A 12,266-nucleotide genomic window follows, 5' to 3' on the forward strand; every position below is an offset into this window, starting at 1 on the left:
CGTTTTGAAAAATGACGCCTGGTAACCCCAAAAAAATACCAGGTGCATGAAAAGTTTGGACTTAGAATATTTTTTGAAAACCTCCATAAATCACTCAGGCCAGCACCCGTTGATTTGGGGCGGTAGTATAGTGCTCCCAGAGCGGGTATGGAAGTCTGGATCCCCCCTAAAAGCATTTAAGGCTCTGTGTGTCTTTAAGCACCATACTTTTTCACTCCATCCTTGCTGTGTGTGTGTGTGTGTGTGTGTGTGTGTGTGTGTGTGTGTGTGTGTGTGTGTGAGAGAGCTTTTCTTTGACATCTGTTTAGCGAAATTACTGATTTACAGTTCATGAGGGTTGACCGATTCACACATTTAAAGTTTTGGAAAGATCTGACTTTTTTAAACCTTCGAAACAGCACCTATGACCCCATTTTAAGGCACTTCCGGTTGGCATAGGAAGCTATAAGTAAATACATATCCTGATCGGGGTATGCTTTTACAGAATCCTGAGTTTTAAGTCTATACGTTAAGAACTGACTGATTTACACAGGGTTGAATGCACTATATATTACAAACTGCTGGTTGGGCATGGCAAAACACTTTTAGGGTGATTTTATCACTTCCGGTTAATCCAGGAAGCTTAGAATCGACACAGGTAGACCTCATAGTGGCTTGATGGATTGTCATTGAAGACAGGTTCATAAGACATTCATAACCCACATAGGCTTCAGGTTGAATTTAGGGGTGCAGGCAATGTGTTCCTATGGGGTGAGATGTCATTACATTTACATACATTTAAGTCATTTAGCAGACGCTCTTATCCAGAGCGACTTACAAATTGGTGCATTCACCTTATGACATCCAGTGGAACAGCCACTTTACAATAGTGCATCTAAATCTTTTAAGGGGGGGGGGGGTGAGAAGGATTACTTTATCCTATCCTAGGTATTCCTTAAAGAGGTGGGGTTTCAGGTGTCTCCGGAAGGTGGTGATTGACTCCGCTGTCCTGGCGTCGTGAGGGAGTTTGTTCCACCATTGGGGGGCCAGAGCAGCGAACAGATTTGACTGGGCTGAGCGGGAACTGTACTTCCTCAGTGGTAGGGAGGCGAGCAGGCCAGAGGTGGATGAACGCAGTGCCCTTGTTTGGGTGTAGGGCCTGATCAGAGCCTGGAGGTACTGAGGTGCCGTTCCCCTCACAGCTCCGTAGGCAAGCACCATGGTCTTGTAGCGGATGCGAGCTTCAACTGGAAGCCAGTGGAGAGAGCGGAGGAGCGGGGTGACGTGAGAGAACTTGGGAAGGTTGAACACCAGACGGGCTGCGGCGTTCTGGATGAGTTGTAGGGGTTTAATGGCACAGGCAGGGAGCCCAGCCAACAGCGAGTTGCAGTAATCCAGACGGGAGATGACAAGTGCCTGGATTAGGACCTGCGCCGCTTCCTGTGTGAGGCAGGGTCGTACTCTGCGGATGTTGTAGAGCATGAACCTACAGGAACGGGCCACCGCCTTGATGTTAGTTGAGAACGACAGGGTGTTGTCCAGGATCACGCCAAGGTTCTTAGCGCTCTGGGAGGAGGACACAATGGAGTTGTCAACCGTGATGGCGAGATCATGGAACGGGCAGTCCTTCCCCGGGAGGAAGAGCAGCTCCGTCTTGCCGAGGTTCAGCTTGAGGTGGTGATCCGTCATCCACACTGATATGTCTGCCAGACATGCAGAGATGCGATTCGCCACCTGGTCATCAGAAGGGGGAAAGGAGAAGATTAGTTGTGTGTCGTCTGCATAGCAATGATAGGAGAGACCATGTGAGGTTATGACAGAGCCAAGTGACTTGGTGTATAGCGAGAATAGGAGAGGGCCTAGAACAGAGCCCTGGGGCACACCAGTGGTGAGAGCACGTGGTGAGGAGACAGATTCTCGCCACGCCACCTGGTAGGAGCGACCTGTCAGGTAGGACGCAATCCAAGCGTGGGCCGCGCCGGAGATGCCCAACTCAGAGAGGGTGGAGAGGAGGATCTGATGGTTCACAGTATCGAAGGCAGCCGATAGGTCTAGAAGGATGAGAGCAGAGGAGAGAGAGTTAGCTTTAGCAGTGCGGAGCGCCTCCGTGATACAGAGAAGAGCAGTCTCAGTTGAATGACTAGTCTTGAAACCTGACTGATTTGGATCAAGAAGGTCATTCTGAGAGAGATAGCGGGAGAGCTGGCCAAGGACGGCACGTTCAAGAGTTTTGGAGAGAAAAGAAAGAAGGGATACTGGTCTGTAGTTGTTGACATCGGAGGGATCGAGTGTAGGTTTTTTCAGAAGGGGTGCAACTCTCGCTCTCTTGAAGACGGAAGGGACGTAGCCAGCGGTCAGGGATGAGTTGATGAGCGAGGTGAGGTAAGGGAGAAGGTCTCCGGAAATGGTCTGGAGAAGAGAGGAGGGGATAGGGTCAAGCGGGCAGGTTGTTGGGCGGCCGGCCGTCACAAGACGCGAGATTTCATCTGGAGAGAGAGGGGAGAAGGAGGTCAGAGCACAGGGTAGGGCAGTGTGAGCAGAACCAGCGGTGTCGTTTGACTTAACAAACGAGGATCGGATGTCGTCGACCTTCTTTTCAAAATGGTTGACGAAGTCATCTGCAGAGAGGGAGGAGGGGGGGGGGAGGGGGAGGAGGATTCAGGAGGGAGGAGAAGGTGGCAAAGAGCTTCCTAGGGTTAGAGGCAGATGCTTGGAATTTAGAGTGGTAGAAAGTGGCTTTAGCAGCAGAGACAGAAGAGGAAAATGTAGAGAGGAGGGAGTGAAAGGATGCCAGGTCCGCAGGGAGGCGAGTTTTCCTCCATTTCCGCTCGGCTGCCCGGAGCCCTGTTCTGTGAGCTCGCAATGAGTCGTCGAGCCACGGAGCGGGAGGGGAGGACCGAGCCGGCCTGGAGGATAGGGGACATAGAGAGTCAAAGGATGCAGAAAGGGAGGAGAGGAGGGTTGAGGAGGCAGAATCAGGAGATAGGTTGGAGAAGGTTTGAGCAGAGGGAAGAGATGATAGGATGGAAGAGGAGAGGGTAGCGGGGGAGAGAGAGCGAAGGTTGGGACGGCGCGATACCATCCGAGTAGGGGCAGTGTGGGAAGTGTTGGATGAGAGCGAGAGGGAAAAGGATACAAGGTAGTGGTCGGAGACTTGGAGGGGAGTTGCAATGAGGTTAGTGGAAGAACAGCATCTAGTAAAGATGAGGTCGAGCGTATTGCCTGCCTTGTGAGTAGGGGGGGAAGGTGAGAGGGTGAGGTCAAAAGAGGAGAGGAGTGGAAAGAAGGAGGCAGAGAGGAATGAGTCAAAGGTAGACGTGGGGAGGTTAAAGTCGCCCAGAACTGTGAGAGGTGAGCCGTCCTCAGGAAAGGAGCTTATCAAGGCATCAAGCTCATTGATGAACTCTCCGAGGGAACCTGGAGGGCAATAAATGATAAGGATGTTAAGCTTGAAAGGGCTGGTAACTGTGACAGCATGGAATTCAAAGGAGGCGATAGACAGATGGGTAAGGGGAGAAAGAGAGAATGACCACTTGGGAGAGATGAGGATCCCGGTGCCACCACCCCGCTGACCAGAAGCTCTCGGGGTGTGCGAGAACACGTGGGCGGACGAAGAGAGAGCAGTAGGAGTAGCAGTGTTATCTGTGGTGATCCATGTTTCCGTCAGTGCCAAGAAGTCGAGGGACTAGAGGGAGGCATAGGCTGAGATGAACTCTGCCTTGTTGGCCGCAGATCGGCAGTTCCAGAGGCTACCGGAGACCTGGAACTCCACGTGGGTCGTGCGCGCTGGGACCACCAGATTAGGGTGGCCGCGGCCACGCGGTGTGGAGCGTTTGTATGGTCTGTGCAGCGAGGAGAGTACAGGGATAGACAGACACATAGTTGACAGGCTACAGAAGAGACTACGCTAATGCAAAGGAGATTGGAATGACAAGTGGACTACGCGTCTCGAATGTTCAGAAAGTTAAGCTTACGTAGCAAGAATCTTATTGACTAAAATGATTAAGATGATACAGTACTGCTGAAGTAGGCTAGCTGGCAGTGGCTGCGTTGTTGACTTTGTAGGCTAGCTGGCAGTGGCTGCGTTGTTGACACTACACTAATCAAGTCGTTCCGTTGAGTGTAATAGTTTCTACAGTGCTGCTATTCGGGGGCTAGCTGGCTAGCTAGCAGTGTTGATTACGTTACGTTGCGTTAAAAGAACGACAGTAGCTGGCTAGCTAACCTAGAAAATCGCTCTAGACTACACAATTATCTTTGATACAAAGACGGCTATGTAGCTAGCTGTGTAGCTAGCTACGATCAAACAAATCAAACCGTTGTACTGTAATGAAATTAAATGAAAATGTGATACTACCTGTGGAGCGAAGCGGAATGCGACCGGGTTGTTGAGTGCGGAAGTTCTATTTGGTAGACGTTGGCTAGCTGTTGGCTAGCTAGCAGTGTCTCCTACGTTAAGGACGACAAGTAGCTGGCTAGCTAACCTCGGTAAATTAAGATAATCACTAAAACTACACACTCTAAACTACACAATTATCTTGGATACGAAGACAGCAAAGACAGCTATGTAGCTAGCTAACACTACACTAATCAAGTCGTTCAGTTGAGTGTAATAGTTGCTACAGTGCTGCTATTCGGTAGACGGTGGACGTTTGCTAGCTGGCTAGCTGCTGGGCAGATAGCAGTGTAGACTGCGTTAGGACGACGAAATACGATAATTACGCAATTATCTTTGATACAAAGACGGCTATGTAGCTAGCTAAGAAGAAATTGCTAAGATTAGACAAATCAAACCGTTGTACTATAATGAAATGTAATGAAAAGTTATACTACCTGCGGACCAAAGCGCGAATGCGACCGCTCGCTCCAACCCGGAACCATGTCATTGTAAACTGTTTGATGTAAACACCTTCTTTTAACTGTTAAGGGTTAATGCCACACGGTCAATGTTAGGCTTGCACAGAGACCTTAGGAACGTTCCTGAGGTCAAATTGTGCTTCTAAACCTTAACAGTTCTCTCTCTGTCTCCCAAAAGCAAAAGACTTGAAATGTAGGTCAAGGGTCATCTTCTTGTCACTGTCGCTGCGCTCAGACCGAGCAAGCTACGGTCAAGCGGGGCATCTCGTTGAACTCGGCACGGCTGTGGTGATGTAATTTTTAGTGGTGATTTCAGAATGCTATTTTGGTGGTTTTTCACTGTTGAAACATATTGCAAATGCACAAAAGTCAACTAGCAAGTCAGTGTCCATCAGCCAATTAGATATTTTCAGACACCAAACTGATACCATCTGACTCCAAACTCACTTTTTCCAACTCGTTTAGAAGCCAACTATCACATATTTCAGAGCAGGCCCAAAATTCACAGCGCCTTCCATTTAAACCATAATAAAACAAATAATACGTAGTTATGTTCTAGCTACGGGTCCAGTTTTCACATTATGTTTAGCCCTATGTGAGGCGACCTCGAATCCCAAGTTTCGCCCGATAGGTCATTCGGTGCCCGAGCAAAACCTTAATTGGTGCTGAAATTCCACTTTTTTCCATGCCTTGCTACGGGGTCCTTGAATGAGCTATCGGACAGAAATGTCGGGGTCCGTCTCTATGGGCCGAGCCGGGTTCAATGCACCTAGTCTTGCAACTCTGGAACTTTTCTAAATGTCACCATTTTGTAATGCTCAAAATGAATTGAAGTCAATGCAAATGCACCGAGGCTTTTTATCGGTCCGAGAAGCTTCTAGAGCCACATAACTCACCGTGCTTAACCGACCTGAGCTCTAGAACAGGTTTGTAAAGTTTCAGAACTCTAGGTCTGACGGTTCTTTAAAAGTTCAAACAAAAGTAACTATTGCAGGCACTGTCTGCCTCTAAGCCCCTCAGTGTGTCACTCCATCCTTTCTGTGTGGGTGTGTAAATTTTTCCTTGAAATCTGATGGGATGAATGACTGATTTACAGTTCATGAGGGTTGCCTATTCACATATATTAAGTTTTGGAAAGATTTTACTTTTTTAACCCTTCGAAACAGCCCTTTGACACCAATTATGGCACTTCCGGTAGGCACAGGAAGCTGAAAGTAAACACATATCCTCATTGGAGTAGGCTTTTACAGAATCCTGAGTTTTAAGTCTATACGTTAAGAACTCACTGATTTACATAGGGTTGAATGCACTATTTCTCTCAAACTGCAGGTTGGGTATGGCAAACACTTTTAGGGTGATTTAACCACTTCCGGTTGCTCCAGGAAGCTTAGAATCGACACAGGTAGACCTCATAGTGGCCTGATGGATTGTCATCGAAGACAGGTTCATAAGGCATTATTAACCCACATAGGCTTCAGGTTGAATTTAGGGGAGCAGGCAATGTATTCCTATGGGGAAACATGTCATTGTAAACTGTTTGATGTAAACACCTTCTTTTAACTATTAAGGGTTAATGCCACACGGTCAATGTTAGGCTTGCACAGATCGGGAGGACCTTAGGAATGTTCCTGAGGTCAAATTGTGCTTCTAACCTTAACGGTTCTCTCTCTGTCTCCCAAAAGCAAAAAAATATGAAATTGAGGTCAAAGGGTAATTTGGGTCCTTCTTATTGTCCCTGTCGCTGCACTCAGACCGAGCTAGCTACGGTCAAGCGGGGCATCTCGTTGAACTCGGCACGGCCTGGAGATAATGGCAATGCCATTGCAGGCTTTGTGTGTCTTTAAGCACCGTACTTTTTCACTCCATCCTTTTATCCCCTTTTCTTCGTGGTATCCAATCGCTAGTAATTACTATCTTGTCTCATCGCTACAACTCCCGTATGGGCTCAGGAGAGACGAAGGTCGAAAGCCACGCGTCCTCCGAAGCACAACCCAACCAAGCCGCACTGCTTCTTAACACAGCGCGCCTCCAACCCGGAAGCCAGCCGCACCAATGTGTCGGAGGAAACACCGTGCACATGGCCCCCTTGGCTAGCGCGCACTGCCCCCGGCCCGCCACATGAGTTGCTGGAGCGCGATGAGACAAGGATATCCCTACCGGCCAAACCCTCCCTAACCCGGACGACGCTAGGCCAATGGACCTCCCGGTCGCGGCCGGCTGCGGCAGAGCCTGGGCGCGAACCAAGAGACTCTGGTGGCGCAGCTAGCACTGCGATGCAGTGGCAGAGCTTCGAGACCCACTTAAAAAATGTTCGTCTGAACACACTGCAACTGGATCTGTAACTTTTTTTTTTTTTACTCCTTTTGTGAACATGACCAATTTGTCAATGTACGATTTCTCTTAAATTACGATCGTTAAATGCCTGGTTCTTTTTTTTCTGACACCGTATGCTTATGTACTTTGACGTGAAGCGGTCAAATTAGCACCCTACTTTACGTTTTTTACCTTTAATCCCAGAAAAATGGCCATAACTCAAACAGCGTTGAGGCCTCGACGCCATCTTGTTCGGGGCCAACTGTCCATTACGTCTTCGAAATATTTTCCGTTTAGGAGAAAAGGCCACATGCATTTGCAATATTATTTATTTTCCCTCTGGTGGGAATTTCCTAGACTGCGGAAAAATGACCAAAATGTGTTATTTTTATAAAACGGAAACCGAACGTCTGAGAGATTTAGTTTGATGACTTCCTGAAAGATCTCTCCCCCGCGCACGGCCCGACGACGTCCGCGAATTTTAGAAACGTTGCAGGACGTCTAGTAAGGGACCTTACATTTGCAATGTGGCGTTTCTCACTAACCATATGGCGAGTGCTAAAATGTTCCCTTAAGGTATGGAAAGGCCTTGGAAAGGCCATAAGTGTAAGCCAACACAATTCATTATTTTACATTAACATGTAATACATGCATTATGAAGAAAATGGTGTAATTTAGGCTCCACGAAATATGAAATGGGTTATGAAGAAAATCGTGTATGGTTGCCTACATGACAAAAAGGCGTTCTGATTACAAGTGCACCAGTATCCAAAGTATTAAGCGAAATCAAGCACAGAAAACAGCATTGGCATTAATAAAACAATATTTCCCACGAATTAAGTCGCACTTAAATGTGCGTCTTTTCTCAAAAATTCTGTTCAGCAAGTCTAAAACAGTACATATAGGCATACAACGACACATTTTAAAACATGGTTAAACAAAGACAACATTTCTGTATATTCATGACGTTGAATTAGCCATTAAGAAGAACAAAAATGAAATACAAATTATCGCGTCTACATGGTTGTTGCAACGGCTTGTGTGTCTCCTTCTGGTTAAATTCGTGTCTTTTCGCACGAATTAAGTAGCACAGAAATTCGTGTATTTTCAAACGAATTGAACCACCCCAAAACACCCCAAAAATGCACAAAAACGCACGAAATCTGCTGAAATACATTTTGTACATATATGCGCGAATTGAATGTGAGACTGTGTTGCAGCCCGAGGTGATATATCGTCGTCTAATGGTGGATTTATGTTCTCCAAGACGAACTTTCAAGGCGCGAGATGTTCTGCCAAAATACTTCTCATTACAAGAACACACACTAGTATTCTACAATGTAGAAAATAGTACAAATAAAGAGAAACCCTGGAATTAGTAGGTTAGTCCAAACTTTTGACTGGTACTGAATATATACACTGCTCAAAACAATAAAGGGAACACTTAAACAACACAATGTAACTCCAAGTCAATCACACTTCTGTGAAATCAAACTGTCCACTTAGGAAGCAACACTGATTGACAATAAATTTCACATGCTGTTGTGCAAATGGAATAGACAAAAGGTGAAATATTATACATATAAATATTAAAATAAATATTATCTAAATATTTTGAATTAAATAAATGGTTTTAAAATTAAAAAAGGCTGTTAATTAAGCGTAAGTGTCCGTAAGACCCAGACACACTTTTTTGTTTGGGGGGTAGGCCTCTGTTTTCCAGGATATTGTAAAGGGAGAGAGAGCCTTGAGCGCAACCGCATAGCCATTTATGAACACACACCCCGCCCCGTTTTCTTTGTTTTGAAACACACACACATCCACTACCGCACACGCACGCACACACACGCGCCCACATGGCTTTTTCCTTAAGTTTTTTTCTCCGGGGGCATGCTTGGTGATAGATGGAAAGGACTTATTCCTATCGTTTAAAGGTGAGATACCATTTATTTAATTCAAAATATTTAGTACGTACAGTTTATAGCCGTTCATAATTAATGTCTTTTACTATGCCTTACTATGCCTTTCTTCCAGATACAGGTCCTGGTTAGCCCTTTTTCCGCAAGTCTTTTTCTCAGGGACAGACTGTGGTACCTTGCTTTTACACCTGCATTGCTTGCTGTTTGGGGTTTTAGGCTGGGTTTCTGTACAGCACTTCGAGATATTAGCTGATGTACGAAGGGCTATATAAAATAAACTTGATTGATTGATTGATTGGTAAGAGTGAAAAACGAGAGAGTTCAGGACGTCGTTAGATACTGCTTTTAAAAACATCTTTATTTCATTCAAAAAATCATGTACATACAATTTATATCCGTTCATAATTAAGGTCTTTTACTATGCCTTTCTTACAGATACAGGGGCCTGGTATAGCCATCCACCATTATCCGTGTCCAATTCCCCTTCAAACTGCCTGGCTCTCTTGCACGGTCCATCAAAACTCCGTAAATTTTCACTCCAGGGGTATATAATCCTTCGGGCCTTTAGGTCCTGTGTATGTCTCAAGGACAGCCGCGGCCAGCGCTTTAACTGTTCACGATTTTGGAAAAGACTGTCCAGCTTATTCATAAGTGTTATGAAAATTGGATAATCCACCCATTTAAAACTAAACACAGGAATAAAAAAGTTTACATCTTTGCATGCTGGGGAAGATACAGGAGAATTGACAGACCTTGTAGCATTAGCACCATCATAAAGTTCACAGGCTAAAATTGTCACTTTGTTGTCAGGGCTATAGGCCATTGAAGCAATTCTTAGGGCCTTCAGATCACTGCGGTCGCAGACCTGTTCTTCCAACGCATATCCGGGCACATTTGTACCACTCTGGGCCTGTTCAATTTTACAGAGCGCCAGCCTAATCTTTAGCCATTCTCTCATCCGCAGAGCAGGAGAAAAACTCCCAGGTTTTGCCTGATAAAGGGGTTTGGGGCCACTGTCTGTGAATATCTTTACCGTAGAATCCTCAGGCTGGAATATGTAAGACATATGTCCCTCACTCGTACCCCAAACTCCTGTAAAACATTCTGGAGCTTCACACAGAACTTCCTCAATGCTTTGGTCACTGGGTTCATGACAAGACGCGCATAACATGCCGAAAATTGGCATAGGTGTCATTTTTGTTTAATATTCCGGGGGTTATCATGTACAGTCTTACGCATGTATTGTTCTGGGGCTTTATAAGGCGTCTGCAAAGCCCAATACCCCAGGACATTCGTGTTTCATAGACAACAATCCTGAGGGCAATAAAATAGGGGGGGCCTTACTCTTTGAAATGCTTACTCTTTGAAATGTTCATTCCCCCCACTCCGTTCCAAACAGGACACTAGACATCAAACATCATGACAACTTCAAAGACACAAAAAAAACTATTTTCACACTATAAACCGTGAGAAACAGGAACAGGATGCCCAAACACATGGTCACTTCCTACCCCCCGCCCCCCACCCCACCAGGATGTCCTGACCGGAAGCCCAAATATGGGCATGCACACGTCATCATGACATAGGGTCATAAATCAACATTTTGACGTGTGACATCTACTTTATTCTCTCTAGCATTCACTGTCTATTTTTGGTTATTTTCCTATCTAATCTCTAAGAAAGTCAGAGACCTACACGATCAACAAGAGAATGGGTGGAGATGAATCAAAAGCTCGAGCGGATCAGGCAGAGAGAGACCGCAATCAAGCCAGAACTGATAAACAGAACATGGAGATGGACAAGCAGAAAGCGGAGATGGACAAACAGAAAGCGGAGATGGACAAACAGAAAGCGGAGATGGACAAACAGAACATGGAGATGGAAAAGAGAAAGACTGAAGAGGATTACAGGCATGTCACACCCTGGCCTTAGTATTCTTTGTTTTCTTTATTATTTTAGTTAGGTCAGGGTGTGACATGGGGAATGTATGTGTTTTTGTAGTGTCTAGTGTGGTTGTATGGTTTAGGGGGTTTTATAGAGTAGATGGGTTTGTGTTTAGTATAGGTGTCTAGCTGTGTCTATGGTTGCCTGAATGGTTCTCAATCAGAGACAGATGTCATTAATTGTCTCTGATTGGGAGCCATATTTAAAGCAGCCATAGGCACTAGGTTAATGTTGGTAATTGTCTATGTTATACGTTTGTAGCCTGTGTGTGCACTTACGTCTTTAGCTTCACGATCGTTTGTTGTTTTGGTTTCAGTTTATTAAAGTGTTCGTTGCGTGTTTTTTCCTTTTCTCTAAAATAAAAGAGTATGTATTTTGCACACGCTGCGCCTTGGTCCACTCTCTCTTCACTAGACGATCGTGACAAGGCAGCTCCTTGCTAAGAACGCGAGAATGGAAACAGAAAAAAATATGGAAGAAAAACAAAGACAGGAGCTTGAGAAGGAAAGACAAAAATTAATAGAACACAATAGACAGCGAGAGAAAGATGAAAGGACAAGAATTCATCTGGAAAAAGAAAAAGGAGATCAGAAAACTGTATAAAATGTATCCAAATATTAAGAGACAAGGGCATAAACTGTTTAAATCATCCACATAATGAATTATTAAACAAAGCACACAATCATTGTATACCTTTAATATCCACAATATAACTGCTGTTTTATTTTCCACAAATTATGTGCTTAAAGGGATAGTTCACACAAATGACATAGTGGTTTAATAACCCTGTTAGCCGTTTTTGTTTACCTGGCTGCTGTTACCAAATGCTTTTTCAAAACCAATGCATGTCAATATCTGAGAATCCTCTGTAGCTTTGCAATAAATAGATCCTATTGATGCCTTGTCCGATCTCTTCTCTGACACCTCACACCAAACACAGAAAAATGCAAACAGTTTATTCAGGATTTATTACATTCAGTATTTACATTCAACTCCCTTATAGGCAGCATTCAATGTGACGGGTCACGGCACCAGTGTAACAGATGTATAATGTACTCTCCATGCGTTGTGTTTTCTCAAAATAAATCACTTCAGCCAGTGGTCCCAGTTGAGCATCATTTATTTCTGTTGTTAAATGGGAAACAGCATGTTAGTTGTGCAGGGCTTAACAGTGTTGATGGCTGTCGATGGCAAAATCTGTAGCATGAAGACAACTGTGTTAGCAGTGGCTTATGTGACCATGACATCGGTGTA

General features: G+C 45.1%; 1 long non-coding RNA gene across 1 annotated transcript; it reads left to right on the plus strand.

The window, feature by feature from the left end:
• Window positions 1-8,178: 8,178 nt before the first annotated feature.
• LOC129868022 (uncharacterized) lies at window positions 8,179-11,909 on the plus strand. The gene is made up of 2 exons (XR_008761713.1): window positions 8,179-9,593; window positions 10,748-11,909. It is a non-coding gene; the product is annotated as an uncharacterized LOC129868022 (long non-coding RNA).
• The last annotated feature ends 357 nt before the right edge of the window (window positions 11,910-12,266 follow it).

This window comes from Salvelinus fontinalis, chromosome 13 (assembly GCF_029448725.1).
Source record: "Salvelinus fontinalis isolate EN_2023a chromosome 13, ASM2944872v1, whole genome shotgun sequence".
NCBI lineage: Eukaryota > Metazoa > Chordata > Actinopteri > Salmoniformes > Salmonidae > Salvelinus > Salvelinus fontinalis.